The sequence below is a fragment of the Rhinatrema bivittatum genome, chromosome 8 (assembly GCF_901001135.1).
Source record: "Rhinatrema bivittatum chromosome 8, aRhiBiv1.1, whole genome shotgun sequence".
In the NCBI taxonomy this organism is placed as follows: domain Eukaryota; kingdom Metazoa; phylum Chordata; class Amphibia; order Gymnophiona; family Rhinatrematidae; genus Rhinatrema; species Rhinatrema bivittatum.
Genome location: NC_042622.1, coordinates 241325467 through 241345773, shown reverse-complemented (window position 1 = coordinate 241345773; position 20307 = coordinate 241325467). Strand labels below are relative to the sequence as shown.

Sequence of the window (20307 nt, the reverse complement as noted above, 5' to 3'; positions counted from 1 at the left end):
ATAGCTCAAAAAGATGGAGTCTGTTTTAGAGGAGCTGCTGGTGCTTGTTTTTGAGGGTGTTGTTGACTAGGTCGTCCATGGGATGGATGAGATTGAGGGTGGTATCTCTGGTGGGAATAATTCTGTGTTCGAAAGGTGTTGTATGGTTTGAAGGGCGCCCTGGAATAGGATTTTTTCCTGAATGAAGGATATAATTTCCTAGAAGAGATACGGGGGTCTGCTGGCAATGTTAGTGACAGTACAGCCGTATTCTGTTCCTTTAAATAGGTAACAGTTTCCCCAAATTTATCCCCAAAAAGATTGTCTCCTAGACAAGGTATGTCCACCAACTTGTCATGGATGTCCTCTCTTATTGCACTCGCTTTCAACCATGCCACGCGCCGTGCTGCTATCGCCGTAGCTGAGGATTTTGCAGAAGACTCAAATGATTCATACACAGAATGAAGTAAATGTCGAAGACCTTCCTCCATGTCTGTAAATGGTTGTGGTAAGGTGTTATCCGAAGCTAAACATAATGGGCATAATCTCTGAAGACATTCAAATAAATACTGGATTACGTAAAATTGGTGGTGTTGGATTTTTGAGGCTAGCATGGACGAGTGGTATACCTTGCGGCCGAAGTCATCCATCGATTTATGGTCTTTGCATAAAGTTTTGTTCTTTTGGCTCTTGATAGTGCAGATTCCACTACTATTGAGTTGTGGGGTAATTGTGTGGAATCGTAAATTGTGGAATTACGCATACGGTACTTTAAAGTCCATTTTCCTGGATGCGGCTGTGGTGGTAAACGGTTTCTCCCACATTTTGTGAAGAACTGCATCCAGTATTGCAAATGGTGGTGGAGCTGTAGGCTCTGGCCGCATTTCAAATATTTTCAGGATTCCAAGAACCTCTGCTCGAGGATCAGGTACCTTTCCCATTTCAATATTTAGAAGAGAGCCTACTTTCTCGATGAACTTTGCGTAGGACAGGTCTTCAGGAGGGGAATAAGGTTCCAGGAGACCCTCAGGAGGATCTGATGGGAATCCGGTAGATAGCCCGGCGACGATGATGACCATTGCGAATCCAGAGAACCTGTCGGGTCTGGAATTGGAGATGGTGCTGCTGGTTGAGTTAGAAGGAGAGGACTCGGTACTGCTGGTGGCGAAGGTGGAACTGGAGGCTGAGACTGTGTGGACTCTAGATCCTGGAAAAAAGTATTCAAAGCCTGCGTAATTTGCAACATCGCTTTTGATGCGAGATGATGCTGTGAAGGTCCTGGAGGCAATGCTGCTAGAATCAAATCTTGAGGAGGCAGGCAATGTGTTGGAAGATGAAGGGAATGTGGTCTAAGTAGTAAAGACCAATTAGATTGAGAATCCTCGCTACAGGAAGAGTCGTGGTCAGACACTAGTTCCACATCTAGTTCAGATTCCGTCTGTGAAGTTTTAGATGACTCCATATGTTTAGTTTTATGAGTCTTCTTAAGAGGTGTTTGACCATGTAGTGAGGACTGTGATGAGGCAGGTGTTAAGAGTCCGAGGTTGAGTCGAGAGCTTCGCACGTTTTGTATCCTCATGCTTAGAGGTATGTGCGGCACGCTTTGATGCGTCGCGTTTTGAGTCAACTCCTTTTGGTGCGCCATTTGGTGGTGCGCCGAGACCTGATGTGTTGTGTAATGATGCGCCATGCACCGACGCGCCGTGCTTTGATGCGTGTCCTGATGCGCCGTGCTTTGATGCGTGTCCTGATGCGCCGTGACTTGCGTCGTGCATGGAATGCTTCTGTAGTTTAGACTTCCCATGCTCTAAGTGCTTCAGCATTGAGGAGCGGGAGCGGACGGGTACAGGGCCATGTGACCCGAACGGCGCATCAGGGGCCTTCGGCGTAAGCGGAGTCAAGGCTTCAACATCCTTCACTGGCCCTGATGGTATTATCGACCTAGCTGAGGCACCCTCCAGCGACGCTGACCTTTTAGCTGGTTTCTTCTTTGGTCTCTTCGACGGTCCCGGCGAACACTGTGTAGTTGATTTTAGATGCGCGATTTTTTCAGCGTGTTGCCTTTGGGCCCGGGGTGACATAAGACCACAGTTTCGACATGAGGCTTGGTCGTGCTCGGGGCCCAGGCAAATATAGCAGTAAGTATGTCCATCTATTATGGACATAATTTTACCGCACTGGCAGTATTTAAAACCAGATGGCTTAGGAGCCATCACTGTCAAGAAAAAAAGGTGGAAAAAATTTCGAAAAATTTCTCTTCAGAGACGAGGAGAAAAACCCCACGTGCAGTCCTGCTTGCGGGAAAAAAGGGGACTGAGGTAACAAGGCAATCGCGTGGGAAGCTCACCGCGCAGCCGTAGAGTTCAAAACTCTGTACTGAGAAAACTCTGCCTACTGACAGGTCGCGACGCACTCCCAGACAGCAAGGCTAATTCAGCCCTGCTATCAATGGGAAATGTATGGATCAATACCATGCTCAGGTTGCAACATGCCAAGGATCACCAAAACTTGGATGCCCTGCATTTCCACAGAAGAAAAAAAAAAACTGTCCCACAACACATGGACCCTTTTTGACCCAGCAGTCCCTCCTGCTCTTTTGGACTTCTAGCTCAATCAAAACCAATGCAGAGATCCTAAAGCCATGAGCCTTCATCTACAAATACCTGGGGATTTTTTCTCTATTTTATACCCCATCCAGTCACATTTCTGGGCTGGGGGGCCATGAACCACAACTCCTCCTGGAATCTGATCATGAGCTGTGAATCTGGCCACTAGGTCTCACTCTTAAGCAATGATCATGACTCCCTCCCTACGGCTGTGAACATTATAGTACGGCAACTAAATATTGTGAACTAACCAGTGTATTTAGAAATTACAAAGCCTTCTGTGTATGCATGACATCCTTTTAATACAGAACAAATTAACTTAACTTCACACATCCGTTTCTTGTTGCTGATTTTTATGTGACAGTTCTAATCCACTTCCCTAGTGTCGCAAGCTACTTATAAACCAGGTTCCTTCCCCCATGAGCTTATCAAGAGTTGAAATCCTACAGTGTGGACCAAGCTATATCTGGATCTGAGTGATGCGTTTTGAACCTGTCAAAAAGGGGTTTTCAATCCTGCAGAGACTGCAAGCCGCTGCAGCCAAGGTGAAGGAATATAATACGTGAAAACCCATTGTTCTCCTGTGAATTACAAATGTTCTGCAAGAACCAGCATCCAGCACTCACAGTGTTAAGTTGGGAAAAGGGCTGTATTGCTTAGCCTGCCCAGAAAACAGCACTACATAGCCAGCAAAGGAGGAAGCCAAAGGAATGCTAGGAGGCCATTTAAAGGTAGAAAGGGCACAATTTGGTTCATTCTGTGTGTGGGGGGTGGGACGGCCAGGAGTTGGAGCCAGAAAGAGAAGAGTGCATCTGGCAGCCCTGCAATCAGTTCTTCCCCTGAAGAGCTAATTATCAAGAGGGAAAGACAGAAGTCTGTGCTCTGAGGAAAGAGAGACAGACAGCTGTTCTTGCTTCATAGCTGAGGTGCATGTAAAATCCCAACAAGGGACAGAGGAGCCAGGAGCTGAGAGACTAAGAAATTTCCTATCCAGGCCCAGGAGCATATAGCTGGGTCACCCTCCTAATATACTAGGTTAAGTAATCTAAACTTTGCACAGAGGAGGGAGGAGGTTTATTTCCTTGCCTTTTGGGAGACTGAGGTCTTTCTGTAAGAGACTGAAACCAGGCCAGCTTTCTGTTTACTACCAAGCACACCATTTGGGGAAACTCCCAGGAGAGACCTTTCACACACTGCACTGCTCATCTATTTGGTCTGTTATCTAGGCAGCTCCATCATCAAGAGGGACTTCATTTTCTTGTTTTTAAGGGGTGGGAAGGGGTGTACCCTTTACAAACTAGTGACATTGGGGTGGATCTGTTCCCCATCAACTTTTTGAGTACTCAAGGATAAAAAAAAATGTTAAATTGTGTACCTAACTGCTTCCCCCCCCCCCCCCCAACCTCTACTGCATTCCTTATTACATAAGCTATGCCACACTGGATCAGATCAAGGGGTCCATCAAGCCCAGCATCCTGTTTCCAACAGTGGCCAATCCAGATCACAAGTACCCAAACATTAAATAGATCCCATGCTACTAATGCCAGCAACAAGCAATGGCTATTCCCTATTGATTAATGGCATGGATTAATGACAGTTTATGGATTTCTCCTCCAGGAACTTATCCATACATTTTTTAAACCCAGCTACACTAACTGCACTAACCACATCCTCTGGCAACAAATTCCAGAGCTTAATTGTGTGTTGAATGAAAACATTCTTAGATTTGGTTTTAAATGTGATACTTTATAACTTCATGGAATGCCCCCTTGTCCATGTATTATCCGAAAGAGAAAAATAATGTACATTTACCTGTTCAAGTCCTTTCATGATTTTGAGGACCTCTATCATATCCCCCCTCAGCTGTTTCTTCTCTAAGCTGAACAGCCCTAACCTCTTTAGCCTTTCCTCATAGAGTAGTCATTCCACCCCCTTTATTATTATTTATTTTACTATTCACATGAATATGTTGGCTGCCCTGGCTAACAGGCCACACCCAGTGTTATTTTTGCATTGCTTGATTTAAAATAAGAAAAGTGCAAGTTTATATTTCACTAATGTACTTTTTCCAAGTAATGTTCAGAGTGGATTTACTGTCTACTTACACAATACTAGTAAAAAGATTAATTACGGTTTTACTCTGGTGTGATGGTTTTTATCTGGTTTGTGGTGCCACAAGTGAGAGGTTGTTTGAGAAGGGCATAGAACTGTGGCATGTGGATGACCCCTTCTCATCCCCAACTCAGGATAAATCATATTAGTAAATATAATCTCTCATGTGGTACTCCTCACCCTAAGCAAAGGGGTAAACTCATAGTCTGGACCAATAAGGGCGGGGCACACTTGTTTGCAGTGTACAGCATTTACCAACTGAGCCACCATCCAGCATACTTTTTAGATGTAATTAATCACATTTTCAAAACAAAAAAAAAGACCTGAGGCAGATCCATCATGGTCTCCCCCTTGCGGGTTGTTAAATCTATTAAATAGGAGTGCTAGGGAAAGGAAAAAGCACTGGGGTATTTACTGCCCAGTAGTTTCCTCTCATTTTAAATACAGAAAAAAATTATATAGAGATGCAGAATTTTATTTTATTTTACTTATTTATTTAAATTATTTTAATATACCGATGCTCAAGACAATGTCTTATCGTACCGGTTTACAATCGAACTGGGGAAAAACCAATTAACACAGAAGAGAAAGACAAAGTTACAAAAAAACAGGGAGTGTAAAAACATGGCTGTTAGAAGAGAAAGAAATAGTTAAGCAAATTCAACTAGAGGGAGAACTGCAGAGAGCAATTGATTAAATAACAATACATATTTGGTTAACATAGAGGTGCTGTTTTAGCATGTTGTTTAAATAAGCAGTTTCTTGCATAACAGATCCTTTGTGTAAGGTGCAGAGGGCACAACCGAAGGGGCAAGGGAGGGCAGGGACCGGAAAGGGGTCATTTTCCTAGAAATTCAATGTAAGTGTCCCTTCCACTCTCCCTACTCCCCTGGCCACTTTGCCCTCTCATGCCCCAATTCTTCCACCTGCCATTATTTCTCCCCTTTACCTCTAGGCTCAACCTCTTCCACTCTATCACCACTCCCAGAGTTTGACCCCGTTCTTAGTACTGCCCCTCACAAAGGCTCCCTCTGTCCCTCCCTTTCTCACACACATGCTCCCTCTCTCTAGTACACATACACACACCCTCATACAGGCTCCCTCACTCTCTCACACACACACACATCCCCTCAATACAGGGTCCCTCTCTCTTGCATACACACACACATAAGCTCCCTTTCTCTCTCACACATGCATCCTCTCACAGGCTAGCAATGTGTCTCTCTCTCATGCACCCCTTCATACAGACTGTCTCACACATACGCAATCCCTTCACACAGCCTAGCACCCTCATACACAGGATCCCTTTTTCATACACACCAGCTCCCAATCTCTCATACGCATACATACTCCTTCACAATCTCCTCATATAGGCTCCCTCTCTCTGGCACCCATACTCAAGCACCCCCGCCCACACACACACACACATATATTCACTCTCACCAGGCCCTTCACCTTCACCGCGAGAGGAGCACACTCCGTTAGCGGCACACGGAGGCCTTCATTTTTGTGGAGAACGGCACGCATCCCACGGCACATGGGGGGGGGGGGGCCTTCATTTTCCCCGCGAACAGCGAGCAGGGGCCTTCATCTTCGTACGCTCCGTTCGCGGCATGCTAGGGTCTTTTTTGCCAAATTCTGCAGTGGCAATTCTGTTTGGGGGGGGGGGGGGAATTCTGCACTCCTCAGTAGCACAGAATTTCCCCAGATCTAAACCGTGTCCCAACTGGTCTCAGGAGGTTTTTCTTAATTAGCCGAAATCAAATTGAAAGAAAAAAAAATACAGTGCTGGGAGTCTTCATTGGTCGGGGGCGTGTAGTCCCATCACTATTTTTAACCTTCCCCAGCCCATCGCAGCCACAGTTTATGGCATGCTATGATAGAGTGAACACAGGCAGCGGCTCCATCCAGAATCATCCACCCAAAGTCCGGCCACCAGGCGTCGTTGCTGCATTAAAACCAGGACTCCGCGAACACCTGCGGTAGTGTGTCCATCCTAAAGCCGAGTGTGGGGACCGAATCCCAACCCAGGGACGGAGTGGCTTTTTTAGTATGTGGAAGGAGCGGAAAAGAAGTTTTCGGTTTTCGGGGATGTGCTTTTAGAAAAAAAATTTCACATTTGGAGGCGGACTTCACTTTTTCTAGACATAATATTCCGAGACAGAGGGATTCCAACAGCGTCATATCGATATCGTACAGCCTGGGCTGGATCAAAACACACGATAGCAGAGCCCTTCCTGCTTCACATACATACCAGAGGCCCAGACGCACCTCAGTCACTCCACAATTCCGACTTGCCTTACCCCCATCTCAGCCGCTTCCGGTCTGCAACCGGCTCAGTCACGTGCCCACCATCATGCCCTACACCAGAAATGACGTAAGAGAGGAGCCGGAAGCAGCGTGCTGGTCTGCTCAAGGGCTCACCGCTGTCCTACGCTGGAAGTTGGGTAAGACCGAAGCCGGAAGCCAGCTGGCTGCCATCTTTGATACGGGTAAAAACTGCTTTGACATGAAGAGTAAAATCCCAAAAAACGACTACCGGGTGAGGTAATGCTAAAAGTATGAAAGCGGGAGTTTTATTAGCAAAGCAAAAATAAAAAGGTACATTTTTTAAAATTCTCTTTTAAAATAACAGTGGCTTTTTTTTTATTTTAAACACGATTAAGAGAAATGTTTTCAACTGAGTGAGGTCCAGAAAATTAAAGTGACTTGTACAAAATAGCAGATAATAGAAGACTCTTCACGTCAGTGCTCAGGGCCTTCTTCATAATTAATGTGCAGGCTTTCAAGTGCTGATGCGTTAGGATTACCTCTTTTCCCCAGGTCAAATAGCTTGATCCTATCCTTGCCAGGTTTTGCCCAGGTTAGTGCATGCAGGGATTTGTAATTCTGATTTGTACCACTGATGTCCTTCAAAACAAAAAAATTCAGCGCCCAGCCACATTAACACGTGGGGTGGGGTCTGTTTAAACGGATCCTGAGGAAAACAACCGTAGCAGCCCCTAACCTTTTCACAACATCTTGAAATCCCCAAAAATGCAACTTCCTGTACGTTAACGCATATGGTCTGTCGGTAGACGCCCCGGGGACAGTACTTGTGATGGGGGTGGCTACCTAATTTGTTTAAACACATCCTGAAGAAAACACCCGTGGCAAGGGCTGCTCTCACCATGTTCACCAATGAATTGGCATAAGTCCCGAAAACAAATTTGCCAGAAATAAGATTCATGAATAAAAACAAAAATATGTAAATATAAAGGTGATTCTTAAAGAAGAGGTTATTAGCTCTCAAAAGCTATTCAGGAAACATTAAGTTCAGACTTCATCAGCCTAAAAATATCAGAACTACAAATCCCTGCATGCAGTAGGCAAAACAAGGCCTGCCTCCTGCATCGCTGAGATGAGGTGGGAGCCCTACAGTATGCTGCTAACTTCTTATCAAGGGGATCACACCAACTTTGTGAGATTATGGGTGTAAGTCAGAGTCTTTCTTTCGTTTTCATTTTTCCTGGGAATTTGTCAGTGTTTATTACAATAAAAATAAAAATGGGAGACATTAATAGAAAAAAGGAGATTCAATTTTTCCAGATAAAGTCATTCTTATTCTTGTAATAAAAACTGAAATTCTCAAGAAAAATAAAACCTGAAAACAAAGTCCTATCTATAGATGTTTTACTGTGCCCTACAAGTTACAAGTAATTAGGACCTGTGGGCTGTGTTTTTAAAGAAGTAAATAAAATGGGCATAAGATAATTTTATTTATTTATTTAAAGCTTTTCTATACCGGTATTCATAATACAATCATATCATGCTGGTTTACAGATAACAAGGGGTGCAATAACTTTGTTCTTTTAACCAGTGCCAAGGATGTAAAAAGTTACAATATAACAAGGTTGTTGAAACTGGGGGAGGAAGGAGACAGGGATAGACAAGAATTATATAATCTTTACAGAGATAGATTATTTACATTGTGCCGTAATGTGTCTTAATGGAAATTATTTACATTGTGCAGAAGGATCTCTCAATTGTGCAGTAAGGTCTCTCAATGGGTATTACCATAGGTTCTCTCCCTGCTGTAGGATCTCTTCTGGCTATTAGACTCGGGAAAGGCTTGTTTAAATAGCCAGGTCTTAAGCCTTTTTCTGAAAGTTAATAGGCAGGGTTCAAGTCTAAGAAATTGAAAGCAATTGATGCTTTCCAGCCTACAAAAGGTTTCCACAATCGCCATGGCATTTGAAGATGATGATGCTTTCTTGGAGCATTATTTTGATCAGGTGTGAAAACAATGCAAGTGATAAATAAAACTTCAGGAGCTGAAAATTGCATTTTAAATATTATTTTGGCACCCTGTTAAAGGTGTCAGCTTCATCTTTACCCAAAGTATTTTCTTTTTTAACACATTTTCTTTTTGGTAATACAATATGATTGATATTACTTTTTTTTCATTATCGAAAAAGAATATTGATTAAAAAATGGATTTCCAATTAACTTAAAAAATATGGTAATTGTTATTATCTAGATGAATAGATATAGATGTATATACATTTTTTTTGTTCAACATTTTTTTTTATTAAGAACAGATAAAGGTACAATAATTCAAATAACATGGTCACAGTAACAGGTTGCTTGTGCACCCCAGTAAATAGATAAGCCACAGCTTTAGATGATAAATTATTTTGGCTAACAGTTTCTGGTCCACATTTAATAGTGAGATGGACCTATATGATGTTAGAGACATTGGATCCTTCCCAGGCTTGGGGGATAAGGGTGACATGGGCCAGCTTAGTATGGTTGGGGAAATGCCCTTCTTGGACCAATGCATTCGGGTCAAGGGTGATGTCAGATTATCATTGAGGCTTTTATGGAATTCCACTATGTATCCATCAGGCCCTGGGGTCTTATATCGCTTCATTGTTCTGATAATGACCCGTACCTCATCCTCCGTTATGGGTCTATTCAACCAAGCCTGTTGATCGGAGGACAAGCAGGGAAGATGTAGGTGGGCAGAAAATTCCTCACTAGCAGAAACATTTGAGCTCCCAGCTGTATATAGGCCTTGATAGTAATCTCGGAAGAGCTGCAGTATTTCTGGGGTTTCAGTCACCACCTGCCCTGTAGGGGGAACGCATAGCTGTTACATGGCGGGGAGCTCTCTGGACTCTTATTAAATTGGAGAGCAACTTGCCCGATTTATTACCATATTGATATAGTTTATATTGGTAATAGAGGAGGCCCTTTTTGGCCCTCTGGTGGAGCAGAGAGTTCACCTCACCTTGTAAAGTGAAGTATGCTTCCTTATTAATGTGAGTATTGGAGCCCATTAGGGCCCGCTTTGCCTGACTCAGTTTTGCGGTCAGAAGAAGTAGATTCTTGTCCAATAATTTCCACCTTTTAGCTACATAAGAACATGCCATACTGGGTCAGACCAAGGGTCCATCAAGCCCAGCATCCTGTTTCCAACAGTGGCCAATCCAGGCCATAAGAACTTGGCAAGTACCCAAAAACTAAGTATATTCCATATTACCGTTGCTAGTAATAGCAGTGGCTATTTTCTAAGTCAACTTAATTAATAGCAGGTAATGGACTTCTCCTCCAAGAACTTATCCAATCCTTTTTTTAAACACAGCTATACTAACTGCACTAACCACATCCTCTGGCAACAAATTCTCAAGACCCCCTCTCAAGACCACCTTTGCTGTGTACCAGAAAAGTATGGGGTTGTCAATATGGCTCTGATTATGTCCCTGATACTCATTCCACTTCTCTCTCAAATAGGATTGAAATTTGGCATCTTCAGCTAGGTAGTATGGATATCTCCACATATGCTGAGTTTGGGGGGCTAAAGCAGTGACAAATTCAGCCCAAACTGGGGCATGATCGGATATGTGAATCATGTCTATCCCTGCCTCCCGAAGCTTAGGGAAGTGGTGTGCGCTGATTAAAATATAATCAAACCGGGATTGAGAGTCATGGCCCTAGAAATGTGTATATTCCTGTTCTACGGGATGTAGGGTAGGCCAGGCATCGGTTAGGTGGAGCATACGTTCCAGAAAAAGGATCCCATTATTGATCGAAGGATGGGCGTGGCTGACCGATTGTCTAACTGTGGGTCTTTTGGTGTATTTAAGTCGCCCCCCACGATTATGGTGTTCTCCAGGTATGGGATAAGATGCGTATAGATGGCTCTGAATAAGTCTAGGTCTGGATTATTGGGGGCATATACATTGCAATACACAGTAGTGACTTGGTGATATTCTGTGACTAAGATAATGTACCTCCCCTTAGGGTCTTTTGTTTCTTTGGTCACCTGGAGTGGCAGTCGCTTGTTAATGAGGATAGCAATCCCAGCGGAGTGAATTGTAGCAGAAGCGAAGTAATCCTTTCCAACCCACCTTTGAAATAGCTTTAAATGCTCTTAATCATTCAGATGCGTCTCCTGCATCATAGCTATATCTGCTGACTGGTTTTTGTTTTTTTTTTTTAACAATGTAAGGATTTTTGTTTTTTTAATTGGGGAATTTATGCCACAGACGTTCCAGGTATTCATTCGATATCCACTCTTAGCCATTTATCTGGGTGTAAGCCCATTCCTGAAAAAATTTGTCATTTTGTGAGGTATGAAGGCCGTCCCAGCTAAGACTTCCACACCAATGGCCAAAATCATGTGATTGCCAAATGTTCCCTGCAAGCGATCTGAATGATCTAGATTCACATTACTGCACTGAATCCTTCCAGGACTGACCTCCCCTCCCCCCTGTACTCTACTACCTCCTTAGTACCCACTTAACTATCAGCTAACGAGAGATCCTGGGCGTGTTTATCCCCCCCCCCCCCCCTCCCGAGCACAATGCTTCACATGGTTAAACTTCTAACTGTAGGCCTATTTAGCAACAGAAAAACAACGGGAAGAACCTGGAAAGTTCCTGCGATAGTGAGAAATCAGTGAAGCTTCCAAATGATAGGAACTGCAGCTAACAGTCCAGTGCAGGAATAAATCTCAACCATCTTTCAGAACAATGAGATAATGCGGTGCGGCTTCTTCAGTCACAGGCTTGCAATCTCCAGTGAGAGTAGTGCTGTGCATAATAAAGGTGCAACTTTATTACCAGGCGCAGCTCCTCAGGAAGGTTCTGATTGCGGCATCTGTGATCTCGCTTTCTTGCCACTAGCCTCCTGGGTTGTTAGAAATATTTGGGCCTCCACCTCTGTTTCCAGCCAACACGCACCGCTATCCATCACCACTCGGATACGTGCTGGATAAACCAAGTGGGCCCTGTTTCCCAGGGCAAAACCTTTTGCACAATATGGAGCCATTTTCTTACGTTGCTGGGATAGCTGTGCCGAGAAATCTTGGAACACCAAGATCCTCTGATTATCATAGTGGATCTCTTTCCCCGCCCGCAGTGCCTGCAGAATTTCTCCTTTGTGAGCATAATTAAGGAGTTTAGCAATGACCACCCTGGGTCTAGGTAGATTGTCTTTCCTGGGTCCCAGTCTGTGTGCTCTTTCAATGTGAAGCGGACCAGACTGCATCGTGAGAGCCAGCTCTCAGGTGAGCCATTTTTCCGGGATCTGTGAAAGATCTCTAACAGGGACTCGGGCAGACCGACCAGCCTTATGTTGGAGCGCTTGGACCTATTCTCCAGGTCTTCAAGCCTCTCTTCATGTTTCACCAGCAGACTTTTTAGCTGTTGCAGGTCCGCCTCCGCCTCGCGGCAGCCATCTTGGATATCTGATACCCTCTGATCAAGGTCCTGGAAACACTGCTCAAAGCCCGTAATTGCAGAGGTAAGCTTCGTCAGTTTGTTAGAAATATTTTTGAGTTCGGGCTTCAGTGTGGCTTGAATTGCGGCTTTAATTTCTACCAGCGTTCCTGTCTGCATCAGTTCGGGTGGCCCCGCCTCCTCCTCCTGCAGCGGGTCCGCCGGTTTAGGCCTCTCCCGTTCGTTTTCTTTTTTTTGTAAGTCGGGTCACCATTAGCCGACTCAGAAGGCTCCTGTGCCTGTTGGGGGTTAGCTCCCAGCAGAGTTAAGACTAATTTCGGCTGCGAACACAGCAGATGAGATCGGACGGGTAGCTGGGGGTTTGCAGTGAGGGATACCCACATCCGTGCACGTCAAGGCATCACGTGATCTCCAGATGTATATACATTTTTATAAACGAGATGCCAGCACTATTTTTGAACAGTTCCCCCGCAGCCGGAGACCGCCCGGTACGAGACCGGGAAGCATTACTGCAGCTTTTCTGAAACATTGCCAGCAGTCGGCTGATATTAAGAACATAAGATTTGCCATACTGGGTCCAGACCAAGGGTCCATCAAGCCCAATATGCTGTTTCCAAAAATAGCCCAACCAGGTCACAAATACCTAGCAGGATCTCAAATAGTAGACAGATTCTTAGCTGCTTATGCTTAGGGATAAGCAGTTGGTGACTTAGATAATATGTTCCCTGTACGTACCCAGATTGGTCCAGATTCCTGGGTTTTGCCTCAGTGCCAGCAGATGGAGACAAAGAGTTCACTAACACTGTATATAACCCAGTGTGCCACCTGCGGTCCCTTAGTATTTCTCTGTCTCCAGCAGATGGTAGAGGGTTAAAACCTGCAGTCTGGAGAGAGAGAAAAAAAAAAGATTAAAAGACAAAATTTCCGGATCCTCCCAGGGGGTTGTGAGGTCCTAGTGGGAGCCATCACTCCTGATTTGAAGTGGACAAGCAGGGGGTTGGTGACCTTTCTGATAGCTCAGGCCAGAGGTCCATGAGGTGGACATCTGGTGGTCCAGATCCCTCATCCCCCACAGGACAGCGGTGGAACCTGTTGGCAGTTCTGCACTGCAAGCCCAGTGGAGCAGGGAGGTATCCCTTTTATATGGTTTGTTCTGGGGTGGGTCACTAAAGTTGGCGAAAGGAGAAGGATATAACCAGTGGTCTACTTTCTAATATTCCATGTGGCCTGCACTTCTGGAACTGGAAGCTCTGCACCAAAGGAAAGTATTGGTTTCTATGTATCTTTATTTGTTCTCAGAGAGTAAAGAGAAAAAAAAAAGGAACTAGTCTGGAATCTGCGGCAGCAGGGTTCCAGGAGGGTGCTACCTTAGCAGCTCTGGGAGCTCAGCGATGAAGTCTTTCAGCAGCTTCTCTGCCTGCGGAGGAAACCAGGCATTAGCTCCGTGGCGCTGAAGAACTGTTCCCCTGATTGCTGTTGAGGTGCTGGTGGTGCTGCGGGTACAGGAAGGAACAGCATGCAGCAAAAACAGTATAGTGTTTGGGGTCTACTTTAAGCATGACTGCAGTGCTACAATAAGCCTTGCGGGTGATGAGGTCTAGCGCAGAAACAGTGACCATTTTAGATTCCCTAGCAGCATCTGCTGGTGAGGCAGGGGAATTGCCGCCTCAAATGTTGCCGGCGGTTCCCTGTCCCGTGGAGGTGCAGAGAGGTCTTCTGCCGGTTTTAATTTGCTTATGCACAAAGCTTGCTTAGCGGAACATGCAGTGGGGAATGTTGGTTTACGGCCTCAGTCTGTATGAATTCTCAGCCAGTCAAGAGGCCTGAGCTGTTGAGAAGCTTTAGAAGTTTACTTAGTAATTTATGGTTGTTGCTGTCATCTTGGCTTGGGTACAGGTCAGTACTGAGGGACTGCAGATGGTTTATGTACAGGGTCAGTGAAACTTTCTCTGTCTCCATCTGCTGGCAGGGAGGCACAACCCAGGAGTCTGGACTGATCAGTGGTACTAGAGGAACGAAAATTAGCAGGTAAGAACCAATTTTCCTTTACATTGTATTGTGAATTACTTAAAAAAAAATAAACTTTTCCTAGCATGTAGCAGATGGACTCAGGACCAATGGGTATAGTGTATTCCTGATAGCAGTTGGAGACGGAGTCAGATTTCAGTCTGACGTCAGCCCACATATACCCCTGCAGGAAGCACTGCTCTTCAGTATTTCTCAGTCTCCTTAGCAGTTTGGGACTCTACACACGCTCTCCTGCAGTGATACCTAAGGGTCCCTCCCCCAGTCGAGAATTCCTGAGGTGATTTCTGAGATCCCTCAGAGGTAAGCCTCTGTCCGGTAGCCGGTTCCCGGTGTGGACTTAGCCCCAGGAATGGGAGTGGCTGAGAGGCAGCGGGTGCAATACTGAGTGCAGCGGTGAAGGTATTCCCCCCCCCCCCCCCCCCCCGCAGCCGGAGACCGCCTGGTACGAGACCGGGAAGCGCAGAGACAAGGTAAGGTAGAAATCTTTATTTAAGTCTCCGGTCTCCAAGGCTCGGTGAGCCGCACAGATCGCCATCCAGCGTCTGTTCCAGCGGGTTGAGCAGCCCCGTCCAGGCTAGGCCCCGATCCAGTGCGAGGGTCCTTCCATGCAGAGACCCTCGGGGGGGGGGTCGTCGGAGCCATTTCCCCCCCCCCCCAGTTGCCGTATTGTCCGCACAACTGAGCTGTGCGCACAACGGTGCCGGGCACACAAATAAACCTGTGCGCACAGCGGCGCGCGCATTTCCCTAAGCGCAGGCCTGCATGCACATCTCCAGCATCTTGCACACACAGCGTTGGCGCACCCAAAACGCACAAATAAGCCTCCCAGCTCGCACATACACACATAGACGAGTTTTGAATAGCTCCACGTGCACAAATCATGGCGCCAAGGGACAAGCCCTCTGCCCAGCCTGCCACCTGAGAGCTGCGCAACATGAAGTGGCCTCTGCCCTGTGCCTACAGTGCGAAGAGGCTCTGGGGGAACCGAGGCAAGGCCCCCCTCTGCCAGTAGAGGAATCCGGCTCCACCAATGACAGTACACAGGACCTCTCTATCCCCAGCACAGGCCCTCCTCAGATGGGCTCCTCAGGGAACACTGCTGGATTCAATATGGACTCAGGGACCTTTCCCTGGGTGGAATTCTTCAAAGGGCTGCAAACCTTCGTCCAGGCGCAATCGGTGCCACCTGTGACAGCCACAGTCTTCGCCAGAAGAGCGAAACCTTCCAGGCCCCTCTCGACCTCCTCGAGACGTGCCTCCCCTTTGGGGACACAGACACCTCAGAGGAAGAGCCGGACTCCCTGGAGGAAGGGGAAAGCCTCCAGGGACGGAACCATACCGAACTATGATGCGTTTCTTCTCCAAAGACAAGCTATCAGATCTCGTATCTCTGAGCCCAAAGATGCTGGCCATCCCAGGCACAAGCTCCGCAGCGGAGCCAAAGACTAACCTGGTTCTGGTCGGGCTCCGTCAGGCCTCATGCCATTTCCCAATGCTGCAGGCCGTAAAACAACTGATTGACCTGGAATGGAATGCCCGGAGGCCAGCTTCAAAGGAGGATGGGCCCTAGAAGCCCTATACCCCCTGGAACCCTCAGCCAAAGAACTCCTGGGGTTCCCCAAAGTGGACGCCATGGTCTGCATGGTCTCAAAGTGCACCACCATTCCAGTTGAAGGATAAGCTGCACTCAAGGATGCCCAGGACAGACGTCAGGAATCCATCCTTAAACAGTCATTTGATGTCACAGCTATGTCCCTGCAGATCGCTGCCTGCTGTGCTGTGGTGACTCGTGCCTGCTTGTCGCTGTCCAGGGACGCAACCACGTCCATCGAAACAGAACGGGCAATATCTTTCCTCACGGATGCAACCTCTGACCTCGTGCGCACCTCAGCCAGGGGTGTCTCATCCATAGTGGCAGTCAGAAGGCAACTCTGGCTCCGAAGTTGGTCAGCCGATGCGACTTCCAAGACGAAACTCACGTGAATGCCTTTTAAAGAAGCCCTCCTGTTCGGAAGCGAACTGGTGAAGTTATCTGACAAATGGGGCGAATCCCCAGTACCTCGGTTACCTGAGGAAAAACAAAAGAAACCAACGCCCCTCTCCCCGAAGATCCAAGGGCAGAGGATCCCAGCATTTCAGACGTTACAAAAACACATACCAAGAACCTCTCTCCACAGGCAGGGGCCAGTCCTTTCGGAACAGACACAACAAGAGGGGAGCCGGCTCAGGTTCAGGCCCCAGCCGCACCCCACAATGAGAATCAACAGACCCATCCACAGGAAGAAGCCATAGGGGGCAGGCTTGCCTTATTCTACCAAAGATGGGTCGAGATAACGGACAAGTGGGTCCTAACCATCATTCGAGAGGGATACTACCTGGACTTCCACAGTATCCCCCCAGAAATTTGTGAAATCACCGTGCCACGCCCCCTCCAAGAGGACGGCGGTGGAAACCACACTGACAAAACTACTCGCCCTAAGGGCGATAGCACTGGGGCGCACGCACCAACAAAATACTGCGCACTATTCCACCTATTTTATCGTCCCCAAGAAAGAGGGAACGTTCCAGCCCATCCTGGACCTCAAGTCCGTCAATCGCTACCTGAGGGTACCACACTTCCGCATGGAAACCCTACGCTCGGTCATAAGGGGAATACAGCCGGGAGAATTTCTGACCTCTCTGGATCTGTCAGAAGCCTATCTCCACATCCCGGTCCATCACAAACATCAGCGCTTTCTACGCTTCGCGATACTAGACCATCACTACCCGTTCCGGGAGCTGCCCCTCGGACGTTCACCAAGATCATGGTTGTGGCGGCCACACTGAGGAAAGAAGGAATCCTCGTACATCCATATCTGGACGATTGGCTGATCAGGGCAAAATCTCCAGAGGAAAGTCACCGGGCGACCACCAGAGTCAAGAATCTACTGCGGAATCTCGGGTGGGTCGTCAACACAACCAAGAGCTGCCTGCAGCCCTCCCAATCACTAGATTACCTGGGAGTCTGGTTCGATACCAATCAAGACAAGGTCGTCCTTTCCCTTACAAGGAGAAGGAAACTGATGGACCAGTTGCGAAACCTGATGACCTGTTTTCGCCCCAAGGTATGGGACTACCTCCAAGTCCTCAGCCTCATGACATCAACACTAGAAGTCGTCCCATAGGCAAGGGCCCAAATGCGACCACTACAACGTTCCCTACTGTCGCGATGGAACCCAATGTCCCAGAACTACTCTGTTTGCCTCCAGCTACCGGCAGAGGTGCAGACCCAGCTCCAGTGGTGGCTACAAGAAGACCATCTGAGCAAGGGAGTAAGGTTATCCCCACCGACCTGGGTCTTTCTCACCACGGATGCGAGCCTATGAGGGTGGGGAGCCCACTGCCAGGAACTGCCGGCCCAGGGGCAATGGGACAAGGAAGAATCGGGATGGAACAATAACAGACTGGAAGCCTGGGCAGTCAGACTAGCCTGCCTTCGATTCAGTCACAGACTCCAGGGCGAATCGGTCAGAGTCATGTCGGACAACGCCACAACAGTTGCCTACATCAATCGCCAGGGAGGAGCCAAAAGCCAACAGGTGTCCCTGGAAATAGACCCCCTAATGGCGTAGGCGGAAGCAAACCTACAAGGGATCTCAGCCGCCCACATAGCGGGAAAAGACAACGTCACTGCGGATTACCTCAGCAGAGAGAGTCTAGACCCAGGGGAATGGATGCAGCCTTCCAGTTGATAGTAAACCGCTGAGGAACACCAGCCATGGACCTTGTAGCAACCCGGTCCAACGCCCAAGTTCCCAAGTTCTTCAGCCGCAGACGAGAACCGTAATCCCAGGGAATCGACGCCCTCGTCCAGACTGGCCACAGGAAGACCTGCTGTACGCCTTTCTCCAATGGCCACTACTGGGCGGGATCATCTGCAAGATAGAACACAACAGGGGGCTAGTACTTCTAGTGGCCCCTGACTGGCCAAGAAGGCCATGGTACGCAGACATGCGAAGACTTCTGGCAGGGAACCTTCTGTGTCTACCCCCACACAGGGACCTGCTCCAACAAGGACCGATCCTCCACGAAGACCCAACTCTATTCTCTCTTACGGTCTGGCCATTGAGAGGACTCGCCTGAAGAAGAGCGGATACTCAGGGGCAGTGATTGACACCTTGCTCTGAGCACGCAAGTTCTCCATGTCTCTAACTTACATACGAATATGGAGAATATTCGAAGCCTGTTGTGATCTTTCCTGGAATTTCTGCAGGATGGCTTTCAGAAGGGGTTGGACGGCATCAGTCTATCATCCCATCCAGACGTTTCCCGTTTCCTGAGAGGGGTCAATCAAATCAGACTACCATTAATGTGGCCGATGCCCCTATGGAATCTCAATCTAGTACTAGACTTCCTGGTGGGATCTTCCTTCAGACCTACACGTGGTCTCTCTCTATGGCTCCTGACCTTGAAGACTGCATTCCTGGTGGCAATACGTTCAGCCCGTCGCATCTCCAAACTTCAAGCACTATCCTGTCGGGAACCATTCCTTAGATTCACACTGGGATCCATACAGCTCCGCACTGTCCCCTCCCTTCCAAAGGTGGTTTCTCAGTTCCATCTAAACCAAACCATCTCGCTGTCATCTCCAGACGACCATAAGGACTCTGAAGACTAACTCCATCTTAATGTTAGTCCGATACCTGGAAAGATCGGAATCCATACGAAAGGCAGGACCATCTATTCGTCCTTCACAGCGGGAATAAACAAGGGGAAGCGGCCTCGTGGGCAACCATAGCCCACTGGATCAAAGAAGTAATCAAGGCAGCCTACATAGAGGCAGGCAAGCCTCCACCTCTACAAGTCAAGGCCCATTCCACAAGGGCCCAGGCAGTGTTTGGGCAGAAACCAAGACGCTGTCACCTGCCGAGATCTGTCAGGCGGCGACGTGGTCCTCCATCCACACTTTCTCAAGGTTCTACCGCCTGGATGTTCAGGCCAGGGAGGACACAACATTCACAAGGGCAGTACTAAGTGGGCCACGGGCAGCCTCCCACCCTGTTTGGGAGTAGCTTTTGTATATCCCATTGTCCTGAGTCCATCTGCTACACGCTAGGAAATGGAGAAATTACTTACCTGATAATTTCGTTTTCCTTAGTGTAGACAGATGGACTCGGCATCCTGCCCACGGCTGCCCCAAAATCCGGAAATCTCGGGTGACAATCCCCGAGACCAAGACAAGCATGGGTAAGCCAGGTTTTACCTCTAGTTAAGACACCCATAGTTGCCAGGCGTCGGCGTTTCTCGGTTGAATGCACTGGCGGTCTCCAGTTTGAAATCAGTTCAACCAGTCCAAGTTAATCTACTTAGCCAAGTTAATCAAGTTATTCAAACACACATATATCCACAATTGCTTTTCGAGGAGAATACTGAAGAGCAGTGCTTCCTGCACGGGTATATGTAGGCTGACATCAAATTAAAATCTGACTCCGTCTCCAACTGCTATCAGGAGTACACTATACCCATTGGTCCTGAGTCCATCAAACTGTTGTTACACCTGTAAACCGGAGTGAAGGCCTTTCGCTAAACTTCGGTATATAAAAGCTTACAAATAAATAAAGAAATATACTAAGGAAAACTAAATTATCAGGTAAGTAAGTTCTCCAATAAAAGACTTCATAGGGCTTAGGATAGTAGTAGCAATTCTAGCAAACTGGAGCATGTACTATAGCATTTCAGAAATTGTAATCTGATTTCTAGCTGATGCCAAGCCTGCTCAGAAAAATGTATTGGTACTTTTTTAATCTCCAGGGAAGTGGAAGGCTTATGAAAGGTGCCGAATTGACAGTACTGGCAATGGACCATTCATCCACAGAAGA

The 20307-nt window shown here is 47.2% G+C and overlaps 1 protein-coding gene across 6 annotated transcripts in view; it reads right to left on the bottom strand.

Moving 5' to 3' along the window:
• MPV17L2 (MPV17 mitochondrial inner membrane protein like 2) overlaps positions 1-7096 on the bottom strand; it is a 169369-nt gene extending 162273 nt beyond the window's left edge. For 4 of the 6 annotated variants that reach the window (XM_029614346.1, XM_029614342.1, XM_029614345.1 and 1 more), the window contains exon 1: positions 6952-7047. The gene's annotated coding sequence lies outside the window, so the exon portion shown is untranslated. Of the gene's footprint in view, positions 1-6951 lie in introns of all 6 variants that reach the window. The other 2 variants (XM_029614343.1, XM_029614344.1) reach the window with 2 other exon arrangements.
• Between the last annotated feature and the right edge of the window lie 13211 nt (positions 7097-20307).